Source organism: Montipora capricornis, chromosome 2 (assembly GCF_036669925.1).
Source record: "Montipora capricornis isolate CH-2021 chromosome 2, ASM3666992v2, whole genome shotgun sequence".
Taxonomy (NCBI): Eukaryota; Metazoa; Cnidaria; class Anthozoa; order Scleractinia; family Acroporidae; genus Montipora; species Montipora capricornis.
The window spans coordinates 40,890,650-40,903,149 of record NC_090884.1 but is presented as its reverse complement, the minus strand read 5'-3'; the positions used below and the strand labels follow the sequence as shown (position 1 = coordinate 40,903,149).

Genomic DNA, 12,500 nt, shown 5'->3' with positions numbered 1-12,500 from the left:
TTTGAATAAAATTATAATACAGATTTGAAAAATTCACATAAAAATGACTCTATTAAGTAAAATCGAAAGATCACATGAATCTTCAGAACACCAACATGTACATTTATTATTAAAATTCGTCGCTTAATTACAATTTAAACTGGGCAGATTAAAATGTACTGTAGTTCAGACAAAATATCTGGAAATAACAATGATAGCTAGGCTTTTGTACATTATGTTGGCATTTTGTCGGGCTTTTTGTGAAGCAAGAGCATTTAGCATTGTTCGAGCATTTTAGTGGCATTTCCCCCCCCCCCCTCCACTGAAAATGAAAGCTTTACGACAAAACCGACAACAACAATCCTTAGAAGATTACATTGAAACATCACTTATGTACAACAACGAAGACTAACTTTTCGTCACTTAATATCAAATACCATATATTGTTAACTTATCATACTACATTTGTGTTGTACATACACGTTTTTGTGAAGTTGAGGCTTCATTTGTGTTAATCTTGAAATTAAAAACATTCAAATTTCACTGTCAGCTTTATCAGCCTATGTATAATGAGCATTAACTGAGCATTTTAGTAAGTTTTTGGAGGGAAACCAAGCATTTTAGTGGGGAAGAAGGAACATTAAATGGAGCGTTTTAGTGGCAAAGTAAAGGCATGATGTGCAAAAACCTAACGACAGCATGAACAGCAGAGTGAAAATAGTTCCCACCACACCCTTAAACAGTTGATACTTTAAACCCAGGTTCGTGTATATATAATATTTAGTTAACTGCATATTAAGAAGGTACTTGATTTCATTTTCAACATTGGTAGTAGGAGTGGTGAATAAGCACTTAATGACTGGCCCCAAGGGAAACAGTCAGTTTTGTTTCCCCGAGACCCTCAATGTTCCCCGAGGCGAAGCCGAGGGAAACATTGAGGTTGAGGGGAAACAAAACTCACTGTTTCCCGAGGGGCCAGTCATTAAGTGTTTTGTTATACCTCCCAACTCAAAATAGAACAATACACAGATAAAAATTATTTGCTTGACGTCGGCTGGCGTACAGATTTGCCGCCGTTTCAAAGGTGCACGACCTGATCACGCGTGAGTCGAAAGTTCAAGTTGTTATTGCCCTAGGGCGTCATGAAGTTTTGTTCGCCCTAGGGCGTCATGAAGTTTTGACCAATGACACGTGACACGTTCTCCTCCAATCAGAAAACGTATTTGAGTTGGGAGGTATAACAATGACCTTTGTCTTCAAAGAAAAGTCTAAATGTCTATTATAAAATAATCTTATTTGCCACAGTGTACGCATTGTTTGGATTTTAGGGTCAACAGGTTCTTGTTTAAAAGGGGTCTAACTGACAAATTTTAGGCTAACTGGTTCTTAAAAAATAGGTTCGTACTCGCGGGGTTTTACTGTATGCCAAGAAATTCATGAGCAAGATTGGATTAACGTTGATTTAATGGAAGGATTGCACTTTCTGGGGAATTACAGTCTGGTAGAATATTATTTAGTTTCTGGCAGTCGACTGACATGGGTGGATTTAACATTCCGCCCGCACGATTTAGAGTACGATTGCGGTAATAATTTAGGGTTCTTTAGGGCTTAGGTGGGAAATTCTTGTCATTCTACGTCTGTCGGTCGCATTCGTAACAAGCGTTTCTCAGCTTTCGTTTAGATAGGCTTAAAATTGACGTTTTCAGTATATTTTTTCAGTCGTAATTTATTAACAAAGTCTTTCCTTTCCTCGGGTCTTGTACCGTTATATTAGCTAGGAACACGTTCCTACGTGTTTTTGCCCACTTCTATGTAACTGGCGTGGCATACATTTCGGATTTAGCACTGCTAGTACTGCATAATGCAGAATATAGTAATTCCAGTATTAAACAATCATTCAGTTTGTGCTACATTTAACAACAGACTGACTGATGCATCCTAAAGAAACTAGCTATTTTCAGTTTACAGTCTGGTCTTTGTGTAGCCAGAATCTGTTGTTGTTGTTGTTGTTGTTTTGCCTTTCAAAAAATATACAGAGGTCATCTTTTATTAAACGTAAATAGGTCGGATTAAGATATACTGCAAAAATTCTTTGTTCGTCCTAAGTCCAGTTAACAGAGGCAAGCTTCAGAGGTACTTCACCAAGGTGCACTGCTCAATTATTCCTTCATTAGAATGATTGTAGAAAAAAATTGGTCCGGTCGCCACCATTTCTTTTGAGGCCATTTGACGAGATTTAATGTTTGTCTTTCCAATTGCTTCTTTTAGGATCTGGGGCCCGTTTCTCGAAAGTCCCGAAAACTTTTCGGGCCCGAAAAGCCATTTGTGAAAGTGCCAGCCGCTTGATTTGGAAAGCCGATCTTTTGACATGTTTTCAAGGTAACAAAAAGAAAAGTGACTGTGAAGTTTGACGACTTAAATCCTCTCCGTTCTTGAGATACAAAGGGAATTGTGACACCCGAAAATGGCCCGTAAAGTTTCGGGACTTTCGAGAAACAGGCCCCTGTTCCGGGAACGTTCTAAAATGTCGTCCGCTCATGAAGCTAACAGTCAGAGGCTGATGTCTGCCCTAAGAGACAAAGAAGCTGCTTTAAAGGTTAGGAAAGAGAGGAAGGAAATAACAACAGAGGAAAGAGCAGGTCTTGGCAACTACGCATGCAATACTTTTGAAGGCGATCAGTCGCAGTGCGATCTGCGAGAATTTGCCAACTCCGTCAAGGTGCAACTTAGTCAACTTAAGCGAAGAGTTTTAACTCTGAGTATCGCATAGCCAGTACTTCATTTGTATTCACAATACAAAATTTCACTGTAAACCAAAGCACTGTTTTAGTGTTTGTTGTGATTAGGAAGGAAGGACTAAAGAAAACATGCAAAAGTGTAGTGCGATAGCACCGAAAGAGTGGCTGGAGAAGTAGAACTGATAAAGTGAAACCCTTAAGAGGCTTTCACGTGGCCGCAATAGGGGAAAAATCCGGTTCTTCGGATGTCGTAGGTCGTCGGTCAAACAGGATTAGGGAGCTTAACCACGAGACGTTTTTAGCCACGGGCGGAAACCCGCAATGAACATTTCGCATGCCAAGACAGTTGTCTCTCTTAGATTCTTAAACTAATCGCTTCTAATAGTGGAAACTTTATACAGTAATAATACAAATGTGGTAGTATCAAGACAAGCTCAATAGGGAAACAGCTCACTTCCGGTTGCCATCCGTGGTTGAAAAACCTTCAGATAAACGATTAATATTTAAAAACTAGATTACACGCAGACAGGAACCCATGACCCGGAGCCTACAACTCTACTGTGTTCTTGTCACGGCGTTTTCACAGACCGATTTATTTTTAGATTGATTTTCCCGCTAATGAGACTCCCACAGGAGCCCGATGACCAATTACAAGAAATTAAGCTGACGTCATAGGGTCACCGAGCCGGAACTGCCTTTGTTTTTTCCGGAAAAGATAGTCTAAAAATAGATCGGTCTGTAAAAATGCCGTTACATAGGCCCAGTATGGGAGCTGTAGGCCCCGGGTCATGGGTTCCTGACGCAGAGGAGAGGGGCACCTCTAGGTTAACCAATATTGTGCCCCAGTTAGCTAGACTACTATTACAGAGCGAAGGAAAACGCGGCCATCTTGCTGGAAAACGTCAAACGTCTCGTTCTTAAAGGGGCTATGTCACGCAAAATGATGTAATTTCATGACACACAAAATGCCCAAAAAGTATCATGAAACATTGCAATAACCACTTAAAACTGTTGAAAAACATAAAGAATACAGCAAAAGGAAAGAGAAGGATGGATTGACACAAATGCACAAGATTGAAACGGATTGCATTTGGGTAATCTTGAAAAGACGGTCCGATGTTTTTCAACGGTGTATAGTAACAGGGGCCTGAAGAAAGGTTTTCTTTGCTCATAATCGTCTTCAAGTGGTTTGTGATGTAACGATAATTTTATCAGTAAAGGAATTCCACATTATCATTCTCGAGATTAACTGATGGATTTTCCCGAAACACCCTAAAATAACGTGACATTTTAACGCAACTGTTTTATCATGGTTCCCGGTAAAAAAGGGGAACAAAGAATGAAGGTGTCAGCAAGAGTAATAAAAGGCATAAATTACCTGTTCAAGGCAAGTTCATGCAGCCGAGGCGGGCTCGCTTTTCTTCCAATATTCTTTTCACCAACTACAATCACTCCTAACCTGCTGCTCCATTAAAAGAGGCCGACTCTTTTGCGGTTGTGACCATTTTACAGTAGCTGGAAGTATTGGTTTCTTACGCGTCCTTCGTTTGGCTTATATAATGGCGGATTTTGAGTTCCCTTACTTTATTCAAGATAGTAAACACGAACTTCTGTTTCATTAAATCAATTGCAGGAAGCCGCCAATGACATGACGAGGATTCAAACGGAGAAAAATGCAAACGTCCAAAGATTGCAACTGTTGCTGAATAGCAAAGAACATGAAGTACAGGTATAGACCCTATGCAAAAATGGCTGCCTTTAAATTATTCTTTTGTTCATATTCAAAATAGCCCAACTAACTTCGTTCAGGGTAACAAATTCTTTAGAATTTTTGTCTCAAAAACGAGGTTAGTTGGGCTATTTTGAATATGAACAAAAGAATAATTTAAAGGCAGCCATTTTTGCATAGGGTCTATGGTTTGCAAAATTACTCTTAATTAGACTCTTCTTATTCAAGCTACGGCCCACGCCGTTTGCTATTAAAAATGAAGGTCCACATCAACCCTTCTTTTGTTACTGTCCAGCCCTGCCGTAATTTTTTCTCTTGTTTTTCAGGCTCTAGAAAATAGCAAAGCTTGGGCCTCACAGGAGAACGACAAGCTAATGAATAAATTAAAGATGTCCTTACGAGAAAAGGACAGAACCATCGAGGTAAGTGACAACAGTCGTTGGGAGTTCGTGTGGTTCTCTGATCCATGAAACTCGTTGTGCAATCAATCAATAAATCAAAGAATCAGTAAATTCAGCGATTTGTCACACACCCAGCTTTTCCTTTTGTTTGTCCATCTGTCCAATCCCATGAATAAATGAAACAGTAAATCATTAGAACCACTGACCGACCGATCAGCCGATCTGCGTGGCAGTCAAAAGGAAGGGTTACGTTTTTACAAACGTTGGCCGTGTAGCACTTATATTTCAACAGACTTAACTGATTAGAGTGTAATGTGAAGCACCAGCTCCTTACCCCATATGAACCATGTGAGCGTTAACCCTAATGAATGGAAATGGGCCCACACAAGGACAGAGAAAAACTCTGACCAGGGTGGGTCAGAGTTTTTCTCTGTCCTTGTCGAATGTGAGAGAATGAAAATATGAGAGAGTGAAAGAGATGTGAGAGAATGAAAGAGAAGTTGAGGCCCAAGTTTTTCTCTGTCCTTGTGTGGGCCCATTTCAAATAAATTGGGGCTAACGCCCACATGGTTCATATGGGGTACGGAGCTGGCGCTTCACATCACACTCTAATCAGTTAAGTCTGCGTGGCAGTCAGTCTGACAATCTGTCAGGGAAGCAATCAACCATTACAAATACGACTTCTCTTTATCTGGTCAGGGTTTAGTTGAAAGCGGGAAAGAGAAAGACAAGCTGTTGAAAGCATTGCAGGTGTGTTCTCAATTTAAGACCTTTTATGCATATTTCACAGTGCACAAGGAAGGAACATCTTTGCTCGATTTTATTGTGCAGTCTCTAGGTTGCGTTCTTCGATATTACGTTTTTTCGCACATTATTTGTGTACCAACAAACGTTTGCAGTATTCCGTGGATTAATTTCCGTGTATGTCGTTCATTTGTCAGATATGTTACAATTTAATGTCAGCTTTTGTCTTAATCCAGGAATCTGCTAAAAGTCCATCAAAATCTATCAGCCTTGCTGAGGCGGTGAGTCGAACAATTAGTTTTTTTCTAAATAGAAGAAGGCTGTTTCTTCTGTTTCTACTTTTCAGTGTTGTTTTGTTGAAAAAGTTCTTTGCGTGACCTATCATATTAGCTAGAACCATACCCAGAGGGCTTTTGTTGCATTTCCTCATAGGCGGAACTTAAACGGAACATTGGCTTACTACAAGCTAACGTGCAAAAGAAAGATGGTATGTTTACTGCAGGGCATTTCCTTTAACGCTGTTCGGTATTCCATTTGGGAAAGGGCTGCTTTTGAATAAGGTTTGGCTATAACGTTGTACTGGTATAAGGCATTTAGTTCCAAATTTTACCACAATTCCGTTAATTAGTCTGTCGAGTAGGCTCTTCCGACGAATGACGCTAATGGACTGGGTCTTTTGAACGCCTGCGCCATTTGTGGGAAGTTCCTGTTCGTAGGCTGTTGATAAGACCGTTTCAACGTGCAGACGCCGTCAGTCTGCTCTTTGTCTCTTGTACATTTATGTCGCAGCAGTGAAATTTGTTTTGGAAAACTGCTCGCCCTCCTTGTCTTAAGCACCCGTGTTTGCACAAATATAATCAGAGGTGAAATATTGAGTTTGTTTTAATGGGTTCTTTACGCAGAATCTTTGAAACAACTCGAATCAGACTACCAGAACAACCTTAGGAAACTACAGGGAGATGATCGAGAGGTTATAGTTGGAGAAGTTATCAAGTAGCGGTTTTTATAATAAATTTTCATAATCACTTTTTTATATGTGAAACTTTTTTTCCTTAAGTTTGTAAACGAATTGATGGTTTTCTTTTCAGAACAAGCTGAAATTCGAAGATCTTCGACACGAAGTAAAAGCAAAAGATGCCCATTTAAAACAAGTGCAGTACGTATGATTGGTCTGTAATGTAATTGCAAATCAGGCCCCTAGTTAATATGCTCTGACCAATCGCAACACGGGTTAACAACGCGATGAGCCAATTATATGTCGCTTACTTAAAGAGAGGAAAAATGCGGTTTGCGTTTTCCTTGAACGGTGGCTCGAGTTTTTAAGATGATTCCCTAGTTTTGCATTGCAAATGAACGGCTATTTTCTTCTTACCAAGAACGGTTTAGGTTTATTCAAAGAAAGAGAAATTAGTATGTGTCGTTTTCATATCTGATTGGTTGGTGGCTCACCGTTCTTGTTTTGTTTCAGGGCCTCCAATGAAAATCTCCGCTCAAGGATACAAAGAATACCCAAAGTTGAGGTGAGACGTGTCTTCATATGTTCAAGAACTGTTGTGCCTTGAACTCTCGAAATTCTGTGATTGATTTAAATGAACTGGCGCTACTTGACAGCTAATCGGCGGTCAACTTCGAGCCATACATTAAAGTGCCACTACGACGAAAATGTTTGGTTTTCTTTTCGAATTTTTTCAACGTCAATTAAGTCAATATGTTCAAAATAATACAATGCATTTAAATTTGGAACGATAGAAGCGAGATAAGTCGGGAAATAACCAGGAAAAAACCGTTTGATGAAGCGAACAATTCGATCAAGGAGTAATGTATATAATATCAGCAAAAAGCAACTCGGCGATCTCTCACATCTCATAGACGGTATGGGAAATTAGCCGCGTTTATTTTGAGCGTTGCGCATATGACGTCAGACCCCAGGCGATCCATCTAGACCCAACCCTTTTCCTCGCTCACGGTCATTTGCCGCTCGAGTAATGGCGGACAGCGAAAACCGAAAAAGTACGTTACAATAATCATACTTTCCGTGGGAATTTTGAGATAAAAATTTGCATAATACCTATTTAGTACGTCTAGTTTCAAAATCTAAAGAAAAAAGGACATGCAAAATTTTCATCGTAGTGGCACTTTAACCTTGGTTTCAAGCTGTCCTTTTTCCTGTTGCCATTTTTTTCAAGGGTGCAGGAAGGAGAGATACCCAACTGGAACGAAGTTGCTCAAACGTGACTCACTAGCAGTTCGTACTTCTAGTGTGTCTTAAGTTTCCTATTTCCCTGTTCAATTCACTCCCGGATAAATGTTAACTTTGATATGCCACACTCATATTAAAACGGCAGTTGCAAACAACGTGCGGGGGAAACGATTAAATGTGATTTACGTTTCTTAAACTTAACCAACATTTTAGGTTGATTCCCTGAAATATTTAGACCAATTTTGAAACGCTTATCTTTTTTTACTTTAAATTACTTTCTCGTCTCTTTTAGGAGCTAAAGCAGAAATTCGCGGAGCAGTCACAGGTACTTGGTTTATGCTGTTCAGTCTTTTTTGAAAGAAACGGCTGACATGCAAAAGTTCTTGATTCAAATTACTTTCTTCTGTAGGCTTTGGCTGATGCTCAGAAAAGCAAAGAACAAGCTCTGGTTGATTTGGTTAACACATTCGTTCTGTTATTACACTTTAAAGACGAGCACTGCTGTTCCCACCCAGAACTCCAGCTCCTATTAGTCCTCCAGGTGATACTTAAAATCCTGGGGTCTCCCACCTCCTCATGACAGACACAAGTGCAATGTTGTCGATTAATAGTGGATATGAATGATCGTCCTTAACATGTTTTGGTCAAGTAATCCTCCCCCCTCCCCGCCTCAGTTACTTGTGAAGACACGAACTGAAAATCAATCACAGAACAACAGAATGTACCAATCAGAAGTCGGTAGAAACGCACGCTTCCTTTGACGGGGAGACGCGAACGGATAAGGAGTTTTTTTATCTGTCAGTTTTAATTTTTGACGGAAATGAAATTTCATATCTTGTAACATGAAAATAAAATTGGTTTGCAGGTTGCGCTCAAAAAATCAAACTTGGAACTAGAGGCTGAGCTAAAAGTTCAACAGAATGACGTTGAAATGCTGAATGAGGCTGCTCAGATGAAGGACAGCATTATAAAGGTGATATAAATTGTCTGGGCTGCAATTCGTCGTGTAATCCTTTTCTGTCATTCATACATTCAATGAGAATTAAAGGACCAACTTTCTTTTACCCAGTCAACTTGATTTATACCAACAAACAACTGAGGTCACTTCAAGCTCATTTTCAAAGCTATTCTGATTACAGTGTCTTACTGATGAAAGTTAGTTCTCATTCATTCGAAAAGAAAAACTAATCACCCATCAAAAAAAAATTCGTGAAAGGTCACTCAGTGAAGAAAAATTGGATAGGAGTGAACTCGAAAATGGTATCCATTGAAGGATTGCAATCTCGTGCGGTGCAGCATCGCAGCATCGCAGCTTTTTTGGAGAAGTACTCTTTGAAGCAAGTTTGCGCCTTTTTGCGAGTCATGCAGTTCCTACCAATACCGTATTTTTCACCGTGTTCGGAAAAAAAAGGACTCCTGGGTTGTCTGTATCCCCAACTAAGCTAAGCTTTAACAAAACAGATATTGAAACATACAGTCAAGCTCACAAAGCTCACATGTTTGGTGAGCTGTGCTAGGTAAGGAGCCAATGTTTGCTGGCACTCAGTTGAATTAGAGCGAAAAAAATTTTTGGGTGCAGGCACTATAATTATGCCTTCGACCATACTTTAGCCAAGTTATACGCTTTTTAATTCAATCCTATGTATCGCAGTCTCCAGCCGAAATATTTGAGAATGCAATTAGTATGGTATTTCCTTTTAGTGTTTCAAACCAGTACTATTACGAAAAGTGACGTTTCTTTATTTTTCTTCGTTTCGCGCTTCGTCCCCATTAAGTACCACATTTTTGCAATTGACAGTAAAACTTGAGAGACCTTTCCTTTGTTAAGAGTTGTTGAAACTCTGACGTGACGACGGGTTTACAGGGTTCCTCTTTTCCGTTTTTTTATAGGAGATGCAAGAAGATCGACAGAAACAGCTGACGGGCATGAAAGAGAACATTGGATATTATCAGAAAAAAGCTCAGGAACTTGAGGTACAGCGCAAGAACGTATTCAATAGGGGAAAAGTGTTGAATTTGTTGTTTTGTAGTAGGTGTCAACGTTAAAATGTACAACGTTTCCGGGCTCTTTCGCTACGTGTGGAAAATAGTTGTCAGCTTGAAGTCGGTAAAGATAACTAAGCATCGCAGTCAAATGGTACTTCGAGTGTTAGCACGTGAGGTCCAACAAACACGTGTCATATACCCGGAGCTTTTGAAGCTACGATCTTATTTGGCTTGGAGACCTCCGTTTGAGGAATGAGCAAATGTTCAACGTTCCTGTATGTGAATTAAAGGTGTTTAAATAACAAATGAATCATGTAATAAACATAAACATAAACGTTCATATCTTTGAACTGCGAATGGACATGAAGTGATTTGACCTCTTTTGTGACTCGCATTTGATAAACTCCTAGCTGGGTTCAGTGATTGCGGTGCAGCGCAAATCTCATGGTCGTGGGTTCGAATGCCGTTTCAGCCTCATTTTTTCAGGCTTGCTGGCGACAATCTTTGTAACTTTAAAAAATACAACAGGTTTTAAATGCCCGAATATACGTTAACTTTGTTTCATGTGTTATTTGTATAGTTACTCTATCAAAATCCCAAGCTTGTGTTTCTCAGCACGAGAACTAATTTGGGTGACTGCAAGTCAAATTACTGCGATTTTCTTAATTCTGTGGAATCTCACCTTAAAATGCTACGAGGCAAACTACGTTTTGGCTAACGCTTCCATCAGTGCATGGGCTCCTGTTGCCATCAACCACATTTCCGAACATAGCCGGGAAAATCGACTCCGCCTTCGGAGAGTCAGTTGGGGTTTCCGTTTAGTTCACAGCAGCTCAATACCATTTTGATATCTTAAGATGTTCGTCAGTAAAAAGATTCGTACAGATTCCATCACTTTCCATCGGCGTCACGTCAAGTTCAGATGTACAAATGTACCGTGGTATTAAATTGGTAGGTTATGTCACTCTCGGCTTGCCGTCAGAAGTTTGATTGATGGAAGCCAAAACGCAGTTTGTCCGTTAGCGCTCAGATTCCACGATGTTATGAAAATCGCAATAAATTATTGCAGGTCAAATCAAATGTTGGTTTATGATCAAAGGGGTAAAACTGAGAAAAAAGCTGTCGAAGCAGAGTAGAGAAAGCAACAGAGGAAATCACACAAGCGTGGGAACCAAACCTGGTACTCATTGGTGGAGGCCACCAATTCTCACCATTGCGACAGGTCTGATTCCCAAAATTTTAAGCATTCACTAAAACGATTGACGAGAGACAAGGATGCCCAACAAGACAATTTTTGTTTGGTTCATTACGCAGCTATGTCAATAGCTCTCGCGTGATTTGTTCTAAAACAAGGCCGAACTCAAACAAACCTAAATTATATCAAAAATATGTTTATTTCAAGTGTAAAATCAAAGAGGTACGTCTCTCTTCTATTCAATGAAGTAAGAATTGTAAAGACCAATGTTATCTATATTTTTGATACTTATTTTTCAGGGCTCAAATAATTTGCTCAACCAGCAACTAATGGAGACTGAAGACCTCAAAAATTCTCTTGAGCAACAACTCGAAAGCTGCAAGAGAAGACTCTCAAACCAGGTACTGTTCAAAGTTTCCTTGTTATTGTCTAACAGTCATAACAAACAATAATTTATTAGTTTGAAAATTAAAATTCTTATTCTCACGTTAGTTTACTCCAATGAATAACAGGTATATTGTGTGGGTGTTGCACCGGGTCTCTTCAAGGACAGTTTTTTAGTTGACCAACGAAACAATCTTTGCGATTTCTTTGGTCTTTCATTGCTTCGTTTGATGATTGGTTAGAAAATCTGACGATACGTTATCAGCCAATCCGGCAATAGGCAACTATCAAAAATACCACAATACCCTTAGTTTGCCGCCTAAAATTTTGAATTCACTACTTGCACAATCCCATAATACACCTCTATTACCCCCCAAAACCTTTGCATAACCATTGTTTTCATTTTCTCTTGGGACGCTTGTAAGTCCCAAGAGAAACTGGAAACAATGCTTATGCAAAATTTTAGAGGGCGAACAAAGAGTCTTATCGTATTTTCGAAAGTGGAATTGGGTCATTTGAATCACGTCAGTACCTGTTTTAATTGACCAAAGTGTATATTTGGTTTTACATCATTTAACGGATAATGGGAAACCTATTTTATATAGTTTTCCGTTTTGCGTGTGTATTCAGCATTAGAGAAGTTGTTTTGAACTTGACGCTGTACCTTAAGCCAAAGGAGTGAAGTCGTTAGAGGAACCTTTGTTGATAACATGTTCACGTTTGGAACCCCTTATTGAAGTCAAGTGCTCAGGGGATCCAAACGTTCGGTTATAATTTAGGTTTTGCCCGGAGAACACTCCTCCTTATAATGGAAAGGTTTGTTCTTCGATTCAAACTGAAAAAAGTCTTTGTTTACAATGCATTGCAAGACGTCGCAAACAGAGGACGAAGTCAACTCACTACGCCAAGAAGTAGCTAATCTGAAAGCCAAGTTGCAAATGCCTGGGTCTCCACGGCGTGAAAGTTATGGACTGGGCACTGGGGCCGAAGATCAGGTATAGAAAAGTTTACCTTGCAAATGCATGTCGCACCAGATGAGTATGAGAAGTTAACGTTTTTCTTGTTGTACCAGTTTGCATTTGCGGTTTCAAGAGAATTTAACGGAGACACTTAAATAAAATTCAGTTCCTTTTCTTTCCTTTAT

The 12,500-nt window shown here is 39.6% G+C and overlaps 1 pseudogene; it reads left to right on the top strand.

Moving 5' to 3' along the window:
* LOC138021668 (putative leucine-rich repeat-containing protein DDB_G0290503) overlaps window positions 1-12,500 on the top strand; it is a 58,895-nt pseudogene that overhangs the window by 26,514 nt on the left and 19,881 nt on the right.